The sequence below is a fragment of the Chelonia mydas genome, chromosome 11 (genome assembly GCF_015237465.2).
Source record: "Chelonia mydas isolate rCheMyd1 chromosome 11, rCheMyd1.pri.v2, whole genome shotgun sequence".
NCBI lineage: Eukaryota > Metazoa > Chordata > Testudines > Cheloniidae > Chelonia > Chelonia mydas.
In genome coordinates, this window is record NC_051251.2 from 68,165,392 (window position 1) to 68,183,362 (window position 17,971).

The 17,971-nt window shown below is 41.7% G+C and overlaps 1 protein-coding gene and 1 long non-coding RNA gene across 4 annotated transcripts in view; one reads left to right on the forward strand and one right to left on the reverse strand.

Annotated features, from left to right (window-relative positions):
• UBE2F (ubiquitin conjugating enzyme E2 F (putative)) overlaps positions 1-17,971 on the forward strand; it is a 127,845-nt gene that overhangs the window by 88,869 nt on the left and 21,005 nt on the right. The gene's annotated exons all lie outside the window — the stretch shown is intronic.
• Positions 7,574-17,971, reverse strand: part of LOC122462281 — a 28,483-nt gene continuing 18,085 nt past the window's right edge. Inside the window, exon 3 of the long non-coding RNA XR_006284752.1 lies at positions 7,574-8,216. This is a non-coding gene — a long non-coding RNA (uncharacterized LOC122462281). The remainder of the gene's footprint in view (positions 8,217-17,971) is intronic.

Consider the following 17,971-nt stretch of genomic DNA (forward strand, 5'->3'; position numbering starts at 1 on the left):
GACACTCAGCATGAAATTGGGAAAGTTTTAGTCCAGCCCCTGCTCTGAGTTCCACTTTTAAGGAATTTATTCCCTGGAAATAGGATAAAACCAAAAAGAGAACACCTTTTGAGCAGAGGATGTCATGGAGCTTTACTAGCCACTAAATAGGAGAGAAACTAGCCATAAATAAAAAGACAAGAAAATCGAGCCAATAAAGCTAAAAAAGAGTGAGCCTGATTCTCTTCCTCATTATGCAACTTGAGATAGAATTGTGCACTAAGATATAATCATTTAAATCTGTGCAAACCCTCTGAGGGAGTGGGGCTACACAGGTGTCCCTGAAAGTATAATTTGGCATGTAGAGACTTCTCATTGTGAAGTGCCAGAAGGAAAGAATTCAGTTTGACTCTGATATTAGGTTGATTTTTACAAGGATTTTACCACTCTACTTGCAAACAAGGATTTGCATAAAATATGCTGAGACTATAAACATGGATACCCACAATACCATGCACTCTAAAATAAACCATGCCCATCATGCAATAATGTCTCACTTGTCAGAGAATGAAAAGCCAAGAGTTACTATCCTGCATCTCTATAACTATACTCGCAAATCAAAATCCACGGTGATACTAAGAAAATGGTAGTAATAGGATTTTCAGGGAAAGGTTTGTTTTAATAGCAATTGGGGAATGAGCAGTAAAGTTTGAAAATACATACTGCTATACCAGGCGGTGTCAAATGCTTCTTCAGGTGATATGCAGTGTAGTTGTAGCCATGTTGGTCCCCGGATACTAGACACAAGGTGGGTGAGCCAATATCTTTTATTGGACCGACTTCTGTTGGTAAAAGAGACAAATTTTCAAGCCATCCAGAGCTCCTCTTTAGGTCTGGAAGTACCTTCAGGATGCTGGGAGTACCTTTCCCAGACCTGAAGAAGAGCTCTGTGTGGCTTGAAAGCTTGTCTCTCAGCAATAGAAGTTTGTCCAATAAAAGATATTACCTCACCCACCTTGTGTCTCCAAGTGATAAGTAGTCTTGGGAAGGTTTATCGGGTTAAAAATCTTTTAATTTTTGAATGATTTTTTTTTCCTATTCTGCAGAGTTTGATAATTTTCTCTAAAGCAGTTTTAAAAATTAATAAATTTCCTACTCAGGTAGGTTGATTTGTTGTAGCAGTTGCATCTTCAGTTCACTTTTCCATCATGTTGCATCATGCAGAGGCTGCTTTAATTTATGAATGTACAGCACAGTGTTGGAGGGCTTCTCAGGAGGTTCCTCGCTGACAGCGACACTGAGATGACTCGGCTGCAGTGGCAGAGGATCTATACTAGCTAATGGTGCATCATCATCATGCCAGCAGCCAAGGTAGATAATGGCTGCCACCTAAGGGGAATAAAAATGTTTACAGTAAACAGAAATTAATGTGCCTGGCAAGCAACCTCAGAGTGAGAGATGAAGAGAAGTTTGTGATGGTTTGGTCTGTCTTTGGTATAGATGCCTCATGTAGTGTACATGTACTATTGTGAAGTTAAAACTCTGCAGTGTTTTTGTCCTGTCGTCTCATGTATTTTTAGAAATGTTTTCAGACCGTTAAGTTATTGAGAATTTTAATGAATAATTTTTATTAATGAGATGCTTTTAGACATGTCTTTAATTTCAAGTGTAGCCCTAGGGTCTGAAACAAATGTTTCAAGAAAAGAGCTTTTGTAGTTAGTATTGTGTGTGTTTGGCTTCCAGCAGCAACAGAAATGCCCATTAAGCGTTCCCTTGTGATTTGCTAAAGGAAGCAATACAGTATATTATTGATGTCATTTTGCTGGATTCAAATTTGAAGTGCTGAGACCCTCTTGCTGCCAATTTGGCTAAATATGCCTGTCTGATAGGAGTAGTAACAGCTAATTAAAAGCCAGCCTCTGGTTATTTATGTAGAAAAACTGAAGCTTATATATCTCATTAGGCTGGGGTAAGTCATAACAAAGATGTCTGCCCTCTCACCGGTTCTGGAAAAAGTCCTTCAGTAGTTTGTGTTAAGGCACAAAATTTGAATCCTTACTATTTGATCCTTAGCAAACAAGTGTTATATTGTAGATATAAGCAATAAGGAAATGCCTCTGAATCTGTTATAAGATTAATAGTCACAGATTTTAAGGCCAGAAGGGACTGTTATAATATTCTAGTCTGACGTCCTGCATAACAGAGACTGTAAAAGGTCACCCAGTAACTTTTGCATCAAGCCCATAACTACCAGTATTTATTTAAAGACTTCAAGTGATGGAGAATCCACCATGTCCATAGGTAAGTTGTTCCAATGGTTATTTACCCTCACTGTCAAAAACGTACATGTTATTTCTAGTCTGAATTTGTCTAGCTTCGGTTTTCAACTATTATGCCTTTTTCTGCTCGATTAAAGATCCATCGATTATCAGAAATCTCTACTCTTGCAGATACTTGTAGATTATCATCAAGGCACCTCTTAACCATCTCTCTTGCATGAACTACATAGATTAAGCTTCTAAGTCTCTCACTCTAAGGCAGGGGTCTCAAACTCTCATGACCACGAGGGCCACATGAGGACTATACATTGGCCCGAGGGCCGCATCACTGACCCCCTCCTCTGCTGCCCCAGCCCTGCCCCAACTCCACCCCTTCCATGAGGCCTCACTCCTGCCCCACCTCTTCCCACCCCTTCCCTGCCCCCATTCCAACCCCTTCCAACTCCACCTGGGTTACCTTGTCAGTTATCTCCCTTTTTTAAAATTAATAAAGAATGCATGGTTTCAAAAGAGTAGTTACTTTATTTCCAAGGGGGGAGAGTGGTTGGCTTACAGGGGGCGGGTTTGCATCAAGGAGAAATACGCACAACTGTCACACCGTAGCCTGGCCAGTCATGAAACTGGTTTTAAAAGCCTCTCTGATGCACAGCGCGCCTTGCTGTGCTCTTCTAATCACCCTGGTGTCTGGCTGCTCAAAATTGGACACCAGGCGATTTTTATCTCAACCTCCCACCCCGCCATAAACGTCTTCCCCCTTACTCTCTCAGATATTATGGAGCACATAGCAAGCAGCAATAACAATGGGAATGATGGTTGCGCTGAGGTCCGACCTAGTCAGCAAACAGCGGCAGCGAGCTTTTAAAAGTCCAAAGGCACATTCTACCACCGTTCTGCACTTGCTCAGCCTATAGTTGAATTGCTCCTTACTACTGTCCAGGCTGCCTGTGTACGGCTTCATGAGCCATGGGAGCAAGGGGTAGACTGGGTCTCCAAGGATAACTGTTGGCATTTCAGCATCCCCAATGGTAATTTTCTGGTCTGGGAAGTAAGTCCCTTTTTGCAGCTGCTCGAATAGCCCGGAGTTCCTAAAGATGCGAGCGTCATGCACCTTTCCTGACCATCCGACATTGATGTCGGTGAAACGTCTCTTGTGATCTACCAGTGCTTGCAGCACCATTGAGAAGTACCCCTTGCGGTTTATATACTGGTTGGCAAGGTGGTCCAGTGCCAAGATAGGGATATGCATTCCGTCTATCGCCCCACCACAGTTAGGGAAACCCATTGCAGCAAAGCCATCCACTATGACCTGCGCATTTCCCAGAGTCACTACTCTTAAAAACAGAATGTCAGTGATTGCATTGGCTACTTGGATGACAGCAGCCCCACAGCAGATTTGCCCACTCCAAATTGATTCCCGACTGACCGGTAGCAGACAGGGGTAGCAAGCTTGCACAGGGCTATCGCCACTCGCTCCTCAACTGTCAGGGCAGCTCTCATCTTGGTATTCCTGTGCTTCAGGGTGCGGGAAAGCAACTCTCAGAGTTCCAGGAAAGTGGCCTTACGCATGGGAAAGTTTCGCAGCCACTGTGAATCATCCCATACCTGCAACATTATGCGGTCCCACCACTCTGTGCTTCAGCGTTCCACTGTATCAACCAGCCCCACCACCGCCATGATGTCCCAATTGCCACAGCCCGTGCTTTCAGGAACCTCTGTGTCCATGTCCTCATCAAAATCGTCCTCGTGCTGGCGTCTCTTAGCCCGGTTCTGCATATACTCCAGGATAAGGCACAAGGTGTTGACAATGCTCACAACAGCAGCAGTGAGCTGAGTGGACTCCATGCTTGCCGTGGTACGGCGTCTGCAGAAGAGCAGAGTTGCAGTGGAAGCGGTGGATGACGATGGATGCCACGAGAATAGATATTTATACAGAACGACGAGAGGACCTGTGAACTGGATTCATGGCACCAGGAGAGCAGAGTTGCAGCAGAAGCAGTGGATGATGACAACATGGAGAAATTTGCTATTGAGACTGAGCTCGTTTACAAAAGCAGGAGAGCAGAGTTGCAGCAGAAGTGGTGGGTGGTGACTGTTAGCAGTCGTACTTCACCGTCTGCTGACAGCAGCACCCAGGACACAGCAGCGGTGATGGCTATTTTTAGTGCCGTAACTCAAGTCCGAGTCTGTAGACCCAGGCTCTGAGACTCTGCTGCATGGATGTGGGGTGTTTTGTTTTGTTTTTGTTTGGCCATATAGACCTATACTAAAGCCCCGGATTTGTTAAATGTCTTACATGTACGATAAAGAACACAAATATATACTGAACAGCATGAGTGTCAGGGGTAACTGCCTCATTGTGGCTTTCTGGCGCATGCACCATTCAGAGAGCAGGAAGCTAGTGAGCACCTAACACCAGAAGATTGGAGGAGCTACACCTTTGTGGCTTGCTGTTTCATGCAGCAGCCAGAGCCATAAAAGCTGCCATTTTACGGAGTCTGACAGCAGCTTTCATCTAATGACATTGGAGAGTGTTTAGTTGCTCGCAATGGCCAATTTAAAGGCTGCACTAAACTGTCAGCATTAAAAGAGGAGAGTGCACCGTTTTGTTACAGAGCTGTAAAACCACTTCAACAAGGCTGTAACGCTCACAGAGAAGTACTGTATGCGCAAGGGACTTCAAGTATGAGTGCTACTCCTCTTCTCCTTTCCTCCTCATCCACTGCTTCTGTACATGTTTGTTTAAAGAAAAAAGAAAGGAGAAAAGCTTTCCCCTGCCTCTTCAAGGGCCAGGTCATGGACTGGGGCAGCTGCAAAGTTGTAGCTGCAGGAGCAGCAGAGTCTTTACGACTGTGAATAGGTTATCTTGGTAGATTGTGCTATCATTTTTGAGATGGTTAGTTCAAGCCTTCAGCCTTTGTGTACCATGACCAGAAGGGTAAGAAGAAGAGAGAAAAAGAAAAGTTGGGGGAAAACAGGAATGGGTTGGGGGGTGGAACCAACCTTCACATAATCCATCTTGAGCTTCTACCATTTTGCCCTTAAAACAGAACTGCCTTCTGGGGGTTTTCAAGCTTCTAAATCAAATTTAAAAATCCACATCAAACAGACGGTTTTGAGAGCCTTCCCATAGATTTGCTGGTTCCCATGCATCTGTGCTGTCATCCCTCCTTTTACTGGACCAATAAATAGGCATTGAGGATGTCAGGGTTCCTTCCCCACTCTGAACACTAGGGTACAGATGTAGGGACCTGCATGAAAACCTCCTAAGCTTATTTTTACAAGCTTAGGTTAAAACTTCCCCAAGGTACAAACTATTTTCCTTTTTCCCTTGGACTTTATTGCTGCCACCACCAAGCATCTAACAGATATATAACCGGGAAAGAGCCTGCTCGGAAGCGTCTTTCCCCGAAAAATCCTCCCCAAACCATACACCCCCTTTCCTGGGGAAGGCTTGATAAAAATCCTCACCAATTTACAAAGGTGAACACAGAACCAAACCCTTGGATCTTAAGAACAATGAAAATATCAATCAGGGTCTTAAAAGAAGAATTTTAATAGAAGAAAAAGTAAAAGAATCACCTCTGTAAAATCAGGATGGTAAATACCTTACAGGGTAATTAGATTCAAAACATAGAGAATCCCTCTAGGCAAAACCTTAAGTTACAAAAAGACACAAAAACAGGAATATACATTCCATTCAGCACAGCTTATTTTCTCAGCCATTTAAACAAACAGACTCTAACGCATATGTAGCTAGATAGTAAGCTAGATACTTACTAAGTTCTAAGACTCCATTCCTTTCTGTTCCCGGCAAATGCATCACACACACAGACAGAGAGAGACTTTGTTTCTCGCTCCCTCCAGCTTTTGAAAGTATCTTGTCTCCTCATTGGTCTTTTTGGTCAGGTGCCAGCGAGGTTATCCTAGCTCCTTAACCCTTTACAGGTGAAAGGGTTTTTCCTCTGGCCAGGAGGGATTTTAAAGGTGTTTACCCTTCCCTTTATATTTATGACAGAGGACAATATTGCAAACCTCATTTTACCAGAAACAGGTACTAGTTTCCCTGGTGATTTGTGTGTGTGTTCATTCAAGACCTTCTTGTGGTAGAGAAGAGAGCAGACAAGTTTATCCCAGTAGTGGATCTGTCCGGACTGATTGACAGTGTGCAATGCTCATTTCTCCATGAAGTCCAGACCTTTCTGACAGAGGTTTTTCCTCAGGATTTTCATTGTCCTACAAGAAAGCCTGTTCCATCAATACTACCTGCATTTTACAAAATTGCAGACGTATTACCAGTTCCATTGTCCTTTGGCTTCTCTCTGGTTCCTTGTATCTCACCAGTCTGATTGTACCTCTGATGGCCAGTCTGTAACAGGAGTATCTTAGATGATGTGTTGATAACCGATCCATATTAGATAACATCTGTACCTAGTGACCAGATCTTTCACATAACTCAAGTTCTTCAGTTTCATCTATTTTCAGAGGAGCTCCTTAGTGCCCTTTCAGGATCTAGCCAATTTCTGGGCATTCTATCAGACATTCCTAGTTCTAGTCAAGTTGGCCAAGGAAAGATTTCATGATCTGTATTTTTTCTGGGAACTCCTCAAGTATTTGCCCTCGAGGGACTCCACTTACTGTGTATGCTGTGACTGAATGTGGAAACTGGTAGCGGTGATGCACCTCTGTACTTTAAAAATGGTCCTGATTATCAGTGGGATTTCCAGAATCAGGAATCAGATTACTTTCTACACCATTGAGGGAGTTCAGATAGGCCCCTTCAATTGAAGGGAAATGTATCATGAAGCTCATTGGAACAACTTCCTAGAGTTACAAGCAGTTAAGAAAGTAGTTCTTAAAAACCTCTGTGCTTGGAAGATGACAATCAATAACCCAGTTGTAATGGATCATGGAGAACCAGCTGCCCACCTCAGAGATGGAAAAATTAAGGGTAGGTAACTAAGATTTACCTTTGGAATATGTGGCTTCAAGCAAGTGATACGAGAGAAGTTCAGTTAATTTCCATCAAAGTACCGTAAAACCTGAGTTATGAGCACCTTTGGAATGCAGGTTGTTCGTAACTTTGAAATGTTCTGAACTCTGAACAAAACATTAACAGTTGTTCTTTCAAAAGTTTACAACTGAACATTGAAGTAATACAGCTTTGAAACTTTACTATTCAGAAGAAAAATGCTGCTTTTAACCATCTTAATTTAAATGAAACAAGCACAGAAACAGTTTCCTTATATTTTGTCAAATCTTTTTTAAACTTTCCCCTTTTTTTTTAGTAGTTTGTTTAACACAGTACAGTACTGTGTTTGCCTTTTTTCCCACTCTCTGCTGCTGCCTGACTTTGTACTTCTGGTTCCAAATGAGGTGTGTGGTTGACCAGTCAGTTTGTAACTCAGGTTCTACTGTAAATCCATTTAGACACGGGTCACAGTTGTCTTGTTCATGTCATCTCTGCAGGGCCTTCATACACAAGACTTTCATCTGTTGTATCTCTATTTAAGCAGTCATTTCCTTTAGCCTGTTTGAGTATACACTCAGGCTGTATTTTGTCCTGGAAGAGTGCCAATTTTCATGGAGCAAAATGGCAATTTTCACATGGCAACATTAAATTTCATAGGCACGTATATGTGTATCAACCAAATAACACTTTATAAAGTGCTAAAAATGTTTCTGTATATACCAGAAGAGAAAGTTCCACCCAATTTTGTAGTTTTTCTCTTTATTTTCTCCAAAGGGTTGAGGAGAGAATGCTCCCCTTTCTCGTAAGTTTTCTGGGTCTCTCAGTGCCACCCACCACTCTCAGTAGTCTGGTCTGCAGTTTTTAGCTCTATAAGAGAACCACGGCACAGAGCAGCTGGTTCTACCCAACATCCCACCTTCCCCGGCCTTCCTGTACCTTCCATTCTTCAGTGATTGGTTATTCAGTCACATCCACTCCTTCCAGATTATCTGTGAACATGCACAGAAAACAAAAAACAGACCATTTTAATTTTGTTTTTAATAGCAAGAAAAGAATTTCACATTTTATGTGAAATCAATGTGCTGAAAATAATGCAACCTTAGTCATTAAAAGGAAACACTAAATAAGCAGATTATTGTACATGACTACTAAAGTTTGATTATAGTGCATTTGTAAGTGTAGGCTTAGCTAGTAAGTTTTTATCTGGAGTGTACTTCTTGTGAGAGTTTTAGGTTTACCCAAACTACCATAGATGCACCTCATGGGCTTGAAAGATGTCCAAGAGAGAGTCATTGATTCACAATTGCTTTATTTAAAACCATTGTACTGCTGAAATACACCTTCTCAAGTGGTCAGATTCCAGAAGAAGATGGTCAGAGAAGTGCTAGCTGTAAGATGCTGGGAAGACGCACATGTTGGATTTCCACACATTCCGTGGGTTTAGGTTCTCCCACTGGAATTGGATATTTCCAATATTTTTTGCATAACATAAGCTTTCAGTTTAAAGGCAAGTAGTTATAGCCAATCTGAGGATGTCCTTTCCAAATGTGAATCAATGCAGTGCAGCCTTCCTGAGTTACTGATTTTTATGTAAGCTCAGTAAGACTACACTGCATTCATTAAGATTTCAACACATTAGGAAGCATGCTGAAGTTTTTAAGAGAAGTTCTGCATATCCCTCAAGACATGGTGTTGGAGCTGGTCTGTACTATTGTTGATCAGACAGCGAAAACAGTTCTGAACCATCTTATTTTTATCCTATTTAAGCTTTTCAGAAGAATTTGTGTTTGAACTCTGCAGATCCTTGAACTGTTCCCTATCCAAGTGTCTTGTGGTAGATTTTAAACAATTACCAGTCTTCAGAGCTAACTATACTGAGAGCATTGTGCGCCAAAAAACTAAAAATTCTGCACCAGAAAATTAAAAATTCTGCGCAAAATATTATAAAATTGTGCAAAATTCTGCAAATTTTATTTGTCAAATAAATGTGGAGGCTCGAGCATGGCATTGGGGAGCACAGGCCACTGGATGCATAGAGGTGGGAGATCATGTGCAGCTTCCCCCAGGGACACGGACTCAGCGATGAGGCTTCACCCAACCCTGAAACGGTGCAAGGATCGGGCTTGCCCCAGAAACACTCCAGGGCCCTGCCCCCCTGTGCCAGGTACACAAGGTGTGGGCAGGCAGGCTAGGCCCAGCAGGATCCAAATGTGGAGGGGCTTAGTGTGGGTTGAGAGGGTTCTGTGCGGGGCAATCTGCATGTGGATGGCTCAGTGGGGGATCCAGGTGCAGGGGGGTCTGGATGCACGGGTTTGTTGTGGGTTCTGGGTGTAATGGGACTCTGCAGGGAGGTCCAGTGAAGGTGGTTGGAGCTCGGTGTGTGGCGGGCATAGAGCTCGGCAGGGCGTCTGGGTCTGGGGTCTAGTGGGGGGGTCCAGATCCTGTGGGGCTCAGTGGGTGGAGATCTAGGTGCAGCTGGTTGGGGCTCGGTAGGGTGGGGGTGTGGGTGACTCATCAGGATGGTCCAGGTACAGGGGGAGTGGGGCCTGGCAGGGCTGGGTGTGGGGAGGTGATGCTCGGCAGGCGGGGCTGGGTATGATGGGGTCTGGATGCATGGGGGTTGGGTGGATGGGGGAGCAGCTCCCTGTACAGTCACCCCTCTCCCTGCAACTGACGAGCAATGGGAGCAGAAAGCGGGGGGTGGGGGCGGGGGGGAGTTTGAAGAGCTTCCTGCAGCCTGGGGAGAAATCTGGGGATGGGTCTGACCCAGCCCTGGATGCTGTGCAGGGGAAGAGGAAGTCCCATCCTCTTGCCAGCCCAGCCGGGGTAGCAGCTGAGCCCAGGGCAGGGTAGGAGCCACCAGCCAGGTCTTCCCCCATCCTGCCTCCTGCCCCACAGTGATTTACCTCTCTGTCAGCTGCCCTGGGCACCCAAAACATACTGCTGGGGAGGGTCTCATGACCGCTCTTGTGGCTTCCCTTCGAAAGTCATTTTTCTGCGGGAAGCAAAGAAATTCCCCCAGGAGCATAACTAAGGCTTTTACTTGCTGTGGCCTTCTTCCCTTTCTTATGAGTAGCAGTAGAAGACTTATTCAACTGCTGTAGCTGATGTGAAGGCCAAAAAGAAAGCCTGGTCTTCAGAAGGGTATTAAAGAACTACCTGTAAGATGTGCCTAGCATGGAGAATATTTTTCATACCTACATTAGGAGAACTGCACAAGTATAGAAAGCTGAGTTCATCCACCTTAAAGTACCCTGGCTGCTCAGCTTCTGTTTCTCTGCGTTTTTTAGGATATGCTCCATAGGAAATAAGGATTTTTGTAAACACTAATGACTTTAAAGAGGCCAGTTTTCATGATGCTCCCTGGAAAGGTGTTTTCAGACTTATGGTACATGAATATTGTGAAATCCTCTGTTCATGAGCTCCTGCTGCTGCTGTTTTTAATACACCTTTGAGTGGCAATTCCAGAAATGTCTGTTATATGCTGAGCAATTTTGTTTGGCTTGAGAGTATTACTTGCCTGAAATATAGTGTATGCTGAGGAAAAAGTATTCAGAAATCGCCTTCTGATTGTGTAGTGTTTTCCTGCTTTCATTCTCACTCAGTTCTTAGAAAATATAAGAGAGGATTGGATCACATATTGTAGATCAGAATCAACAGTAGGTACTGTGCTTCTGTGTTACCTGTGGCAGTTCACAAGTTGGGTATAAGATCCTACATAAAATAGAATAGAATTAATACATAACTAAACTAAAATGAAAAGGGGAAAAGTCTGACTTCTGAATGCTAAAACACTACCAAATGACATTTAAGAATGTAAACTGGATGCTCAAGATAGTTAAGTCTAAAGCAGACTGCGAAGAACTACAAAAGGATCTCTCAAAACTGGGTGACTGGGTAACAGAATGGCAGATGCACATTGGAAAATATAATCCCAACTATACGTGTAAAATGATGGGGTCTAAATTAGTTGTTACCACTCAAGAAAGAGATCTTGGCATCATTGTGGATAGGTCTCCAAAAACATCTACTCAGTGTGCAGCAGCAGTTCAAAAAGCAATCAGAATGTTGGGAGTAATTAAGAAAGGGATAGATAATGAGACAGAAAATATCATATTGCCTCTTTACAAATCCATTGTATGCCCACATCTTGACTATTGCATACAGATGTGGTCACCCCATCTCTAAAAAGATATATTGGAATTGGAAAAGGTTCAGAAAAGGGCAACAAAAATGATTAGGGGTATGGAACAGCTTCCGTATGAGGATAGATAGATAAGATTGGGACTTTTCATCTTGGAAAAGAGAGGACTAAGGGGGGATACGATAGAGGTCTATAAAATCATGACTGGTGTGGAGAAGGTAAATAAGGAAGTGTTATTTACTCCTTCTCATAACATAAGAACTAGGGGTCACCAAATGAAATTAATAGGCAGCAAGTTTAAAACAAAAGGAAGTATTTTTTCACATAATGCACAGTCAACCTGTGGAACTCCTTGCCAGAGGATGTTGTGAAGGCCAAGACTATAACAGGGTTCAAAAAAGAACAAGATAAGTTCATGGAGGATAGGTCCATCAATGGCTATTAGCCAGGATGGGCAGGGATGTTGTCTCTAGCCTTTGTTTGCCAGAAGCTGGGAATGGCCAACAAATATTTCTAGTGGAATATATTCATTCTGAAAGTTATGAGAGAGTGACCAAGTTCTACGTTTTTGCATCTTCTGGGCCTTTCTCAGAGTATTTACATATTCTCAACATTTTAATGTAAATCTGATTCAGTTACCTAGATAATGAATGGAATAGATTAACTGCAGTGAATATTTTCAACTAATAATTACCCAATTACTAACCAGAAATAAGTTTAGCTGAATTGTAGTATAGGTTTATATAATGAACAATAATACCATATAGAGATGATATAACATGGTTTCTTAACCTAAGGGTCAAGAACAGGTATTATGATTTCAGCTACACTCCCCTTCCCATATTTCTAAATGGGATGGAAATCTTGGTATGTAAAGGCTGAAAACCGCTTTGTTATAGCTTGAACAGGCTTAGGGTTTTAAAGTTTCCCTTGAAAATCCATTTGTTGGTTCTAATTGAAGAAGAAAAGCGTTTGAAACACAGATAAGTGTGTTCAAACATAGATCTTTCTTGATCTTTTTTCACTGACTACCTTTTGAGATTAGTTTTCGCCATTAGATATAATTTAGCCAAAGCAGTAGATTATTTTGCATTAAACTTCATCTGTTTTAACATGAAACCTTCTTTGATGCATCTGTATGAAAAGCGCAATATGGATGTAAATGCATGTGTGACTAATGCATCAAGTCAGTGACTGAAGCCTTTCCTAGGCAAAAGAATAATAAATTATATAAACTGTATTTAAATTCTGAATATGAGAGAAATGTCTCTGATGATCATTTTTTCTGTTGGATCTTTTGGTATAAACAAAAACAAATCTATTCACAGTAAGCACATGATCTTACTGTAACTCTTTTCCTACCACTCCCCTTATCCTATGTTGTTTGTTACTGTCACTTCTTGTCACAGCATAACTTTAAAAATTAGAAGCCCGTTAGAGCACGATCCATATCTTGTCTTGATACTATGACGCTGCCAGCCATATCTCCATGTGCTAAAAATATTAATAGCTTAAATCATTAAAGTACTCTTTTGGGTAGGGAGTCTGCATGTTAGTAATACAGCTTTTTTCCTCCCTGAGCTTTGGAACAGTAAAATATAAATCTTTAATGTGATGAGGTTGATATTGAGCTTTGCCTTTAGCGGAGAAATATGCATACCAAATCCCTGTGGGCCTGGTCCAAAACGCATTGAAGTCACTGGAAAGACCCATTGACTTCTGTGGATTTGTGGCCGATCCTGTAATGAAATCCCTCAATATGAAGATGATCTAGAGTGCAGATTGATATTTTCTTAAGAGATGTATAAAGTGAAACTAACATGGAAACTGACTGGTGCTTACTCCTACAGTCAGCAACCACCTGTTAGGATGCGATAATTAATGGGAAATAGTCATTAACTTGTTTGTTAGCTGTCTACAGTGCATCTTTCCTATAATCAGACAAGACATCAGCTTCCTTCTTCTCCACCCTTCAAACAACACCACTTTAAATTAATGAAAAAGGGACATTTAGAAATGCCTTGGGACTGCAGTGTGTTTATTTATTAATAATCTAATTCTTCAGTTAAATATTGGATGTGCTGATCAATTTAAACAATTAGAAAGATCAACTGTTGCTGTTCAGAAGATACACTGTAATGTATGCTATTGGAGTCAGATGAACGGAGCATATCCATTAGTTTTTTATTAAATTAACCCCTCTAATTTATTTTTCTCTTCTGAACTATTTAGATTGGAATTCTGCCATTAATTTTGGGGTTATGTAAAGTCTGAATAAAATAATTATTAATTTGTAATGTTCTATTCCTTATTTTCATTATTCAATTTGAATATGATACTATGCCGTACGAACCAATCTTGCACTGAAAACCATGCAGGTACAGGCTCTACTCACAGAGTTCTAGGTACAGGACCAGAGCCTTAGTGTTTAGGAAGCCTTTAGAGGTGGGAGGGTAGGTATCCTTTTTATTAAGAGGGTAGGAAGGGGAAGTTTGTAGCCTGACAGTGTCTCATTTGTTCTTGGCTTCATTTTAATCTGAGCTATTGAATGGATGCTCACTACCTAATTTTTTCATAGTTGGTTTTCCCTATTAAATATGTGGAGAGCATTTAAAAAATGAAGAACACAGACCTAAATGTCAAGTTATAAGGAATTTCATAGCAGCAGTTTTTTAAAAAAAACTTCAGACACGTTGTTGGATGTCTGACTGCATTTACAGTCTTCATTTAGGATTTGCATATTAAGTGACAAAGGAGGAATTGAAGCTTGAAAATATCTGTGTTGTATAGTATTTTAGATGTCTTATTGGAAAGTCTGTAATGCTTTCTGTCTTTTATTCATGTCAGAAGTGTATGGTGATCCTATTCAAACATGGAAGTCAATATATCGTGACCATCATAAAAGGCAAAGTGGTGTATGGGATATCAAGATAATGTTTTTCATTCCTTTGGTGTGCATTCACTTCTTTTGTTTAGGTTTGTCTTTTCTGGGAATTATGAGACTGAGTCCCCTGTGAATAAACCTCTTCAGTCACAGCGATAATATAAGTAGGTTTGTGTGGTTGGAGACAAAGATCTACAAGGTTGGCTGACCCTAATTCATTGTATTTTGTGCTTACTGATGCTCAGTAGTCAATCATATTTTTGTAGCTATTCCCATGTACAAAATTTGGAATATTAAACACTAAATTGTAGTGATTATTAATAGCTTCACAGAAAATTAATATTTTGCTTGGATATAGGTGGCTAACATTGGTTGAAATTCAGTAAAAAATACTTCACAGTAAAACATGTATTTTATCATTTGAGTATTATAAAGTGATTTCTGGACCACAAATGCAGCATCTTTTAGCAGACCTTTTCGTCATGAAAGGACAGATGATAAACACATGGCAAACATATGCACCAAAAATAATTCTAAACAAGCGCTTAATTTTTCTGGATAATTCAATTTACTTTAAGTTAGATAAGCAAGATATCTTAATTAGCTGCATGTTCCTCTGACATAATGTTCTTTGAGGAAATGATTACAGGTGAAATGGGGTTGTAGTTTTCTAAAGTAAACAACCATATGAGTATGCAGTAATCTAATGACCAGCAATGTTTTCCTAATATGTAACATATTTGTAATGCTAATAATAGTATGTTCCTTCATTGTAGATTATATTAATTTTGACCCACTGTTATTCCATAAATCATCGTGAAGGTAAAACTGTAAGAGCAATAAATAAAATTCACCATAAGAAAGCTTTTCTCCATTTTTCTTAGTGTATGATTCTAAAACTTATAGAGAGGCGCTATATATATGACTGTATATGAAGAATTTTGAAACTGAAACTTCATTTAAAAGTGAATATCAGTCAACTATTTTATTGTTCAAGTTCAATTATTTAAAAGTTAGTGATGGCTCAAGACAGCTGGAAAGCCAGTCTCAGAATATAAACAGTTTTGAAAATAAACATTTTAACTCATCATTTCAACACAGCATGCCTTTAAAATGTCTTTTACTTAAAATCCCCTTCCTACTGAACTCCCTTCTATAGTTCTTTCAAATAAGGTTGTCAGTTACGTTGGAAATAAATGAATCCTAGGGCTGGAAGAGATCTCAAGAAGTCGTCTAGTCTAGCCCCCTGTGCTGTGGCAGGACCATCCCTGACTGGTGTTCCTCTAACCTGTTTTCAGACGATGGGGATTCCACAGTCTCCCTTAGAAGCCTATTCCAGTGCTTAATTATCCTTATAGGTAGAAAGCTTTTCCTAATATCTGACATAAATCTCATTTTCTGCAGATTAAGCCAATTACTACTTGTCTTATCTTCAGTAGATAGGGAGAACAATTGATCATAGTCTTCTTTGTAATGACCCTTAACATATTTGAAGATTGTTCCCCCTCAGTTTTCTTTTCTCAACATTAAACATGTCCACTTTTTATAAAAGCTTTCCTCGGGATCAGGTTTTCTAAACCTTTTATTATTTTTGATACTCTCCTTTGGACTCTCTCCAATTTATCTACATCTTTCTTAAAGGGTGGTTCTTCGAACGCGACACAGTACTCTAGCGGAGGCCTCAGCAGCGCCGAGTACAGCAGGACAATTCCCTCCTGTGTCTTACATATGACAGTCCTGTTAGTACACCCCCGAATATTTGTCTTTTTTGCACCTGCAGCCCATTTTTGACTCGTGCAGTTTGTGATCATGTTCAGTTTGTGACTCGCATGCAATTTATAACCTCCAGGTCATTTTCAGCATTGCTACTGCCTCGCCAGTTGTTCCCTGTTTTATAGGTGTGCATTTGATTTTTTTCCCTCTTAAGTGTAGTCGTTTGTAGTTGTCTTTATTGAATTTTTGCACTGTCTAGAATATGAATATATTCTCTCTACTGGCAGGATTAACAAAGGTTCTTAAAAGGTCAGTGCACTCTTTGTCCATTCCTCAGCTGTCTTTGCAAACTATTGATTCACCATGGATCAGGACACGGTATTCATCCCTATGTCGAGACTTTTTCTCTGTTTTGTTATCGATCTGTTCCAGCAGTCCCACAGGGTGATTTCTTTGGTTCTTCAGGCTTTAATGGGGCCTCCTGTTGAGCTCCAAGGGGAGACTTTGTTATAGTTACTGTCATTTTAAAACTGACTTCCAGGTTGCCACCATCTCTGCTAGATGGACTGGGGAACTGAGCTTCCTTGTTACCTCTGCCACCATCTGCAGTTTTTTCCCCTTTCCATCTTCTACCATATCTTTTCCCAAGGTGAATACCAAATTCCATCTCAAAAAGCCCATTGTCATCCTTAACGTATGTCCTAATTCAGTAATGATTTGAGGACTTCAATAGCTCAGACATAGGTGAGAGGTTTATTGCAGGAGTGGATGGGTGAGATTCTGTGTCCTGCGTTGTGCAGGAGGTCAGACTAGATCATAACGGTCCCTTCTGACCTTAATATCTATGAACTTCCCAGCATGAAAACACCTGTTAGGTGTTCTGAAGTTTTACAAAAGCAGAGAAGCAACAAAAATATTTGTCTGCTTTTATGGTTGGTTCTTTAAATGCTGGATGAATGGCATCATAATAATGTAACAAGCCAGATCCTGGGGGGAGGAAAACAAGTAATAAAACCTCCACTGTGTCTGATTTCATGACATAACGCACAGTATTTAGATAATCATAAACACGACTTCTTCTCAATGTTCTGAGGAGGTGGCAAACACCTTTATCAAATAATGGAAAGAATCGAACTACGAGGGCTGTACTACTTGCATGTTGGAAATTTAGTCATAGACCTCATTGAGAGTCTTATTCTGCAAGGTCCTACGCACCTTCAATTCCCATTTGAAATAAAAGAGCAATTCTCAACCAAGGGTCCGCAGCCTCCTCGGGATTCGTAAGCAGGTTTCAGGGATCTGCCAAGCAGGGCCGGTGTTAGACTGGCTGGAGCCCAGGGCAGAAAGCTGAAGACCCGCTGCAGTGGGGCTGAAGCCAGAGTGGGACTGAAACCAGAGCCCTGCCAGAGCGGGGCTGAAAAAGTTGTTGTGGCACAAGTGTGCTGTGGAGTAGTATGTTTGGGTGCCTGCCCTGGCCCCACGCTGCGCCACTCGGGGAAGCGGCTGGCACCACGTCCCTGCGCGGCCCCTGGGGGAGAAGGAGTAACAGGGCCCCACACACTGCCCTTGCCATGCCTCCAAGTACCTCCCCCAAAGCTCCCACTGTACGCGGTTCCCCATTTCCGGCCAATGTGAGCTGCGTGGGGCGGTGCCTGGAGGCAAGGGCAATGCACCGAGCCCTCTGCTCCCTCTCCCCCAGGGGCCGCAGGGACATGGTGCTGGCCGCTTCTGACAGCGGTGCGGGGCCTGCAGCACCATGGGAGGCAATCCTGCTGGCCGGATCCAGAGCCCTGAGGGGCCGGATGCGGTTCTGTGGGCCGTAGTTTGCCCACCCTGCTCTAATTCAACCTGACACATCTACATGTATTACGATATCCCTGCAAGACTAAAGAATATCTTCAAGTGAGAATGCCGATTACCTGTCATTCATATCTTGCTACACTATGTAAGGAAGAAAGGGCTAATTACAATATGGAGAGAGAAGCAAGCTGTTAATGACATTC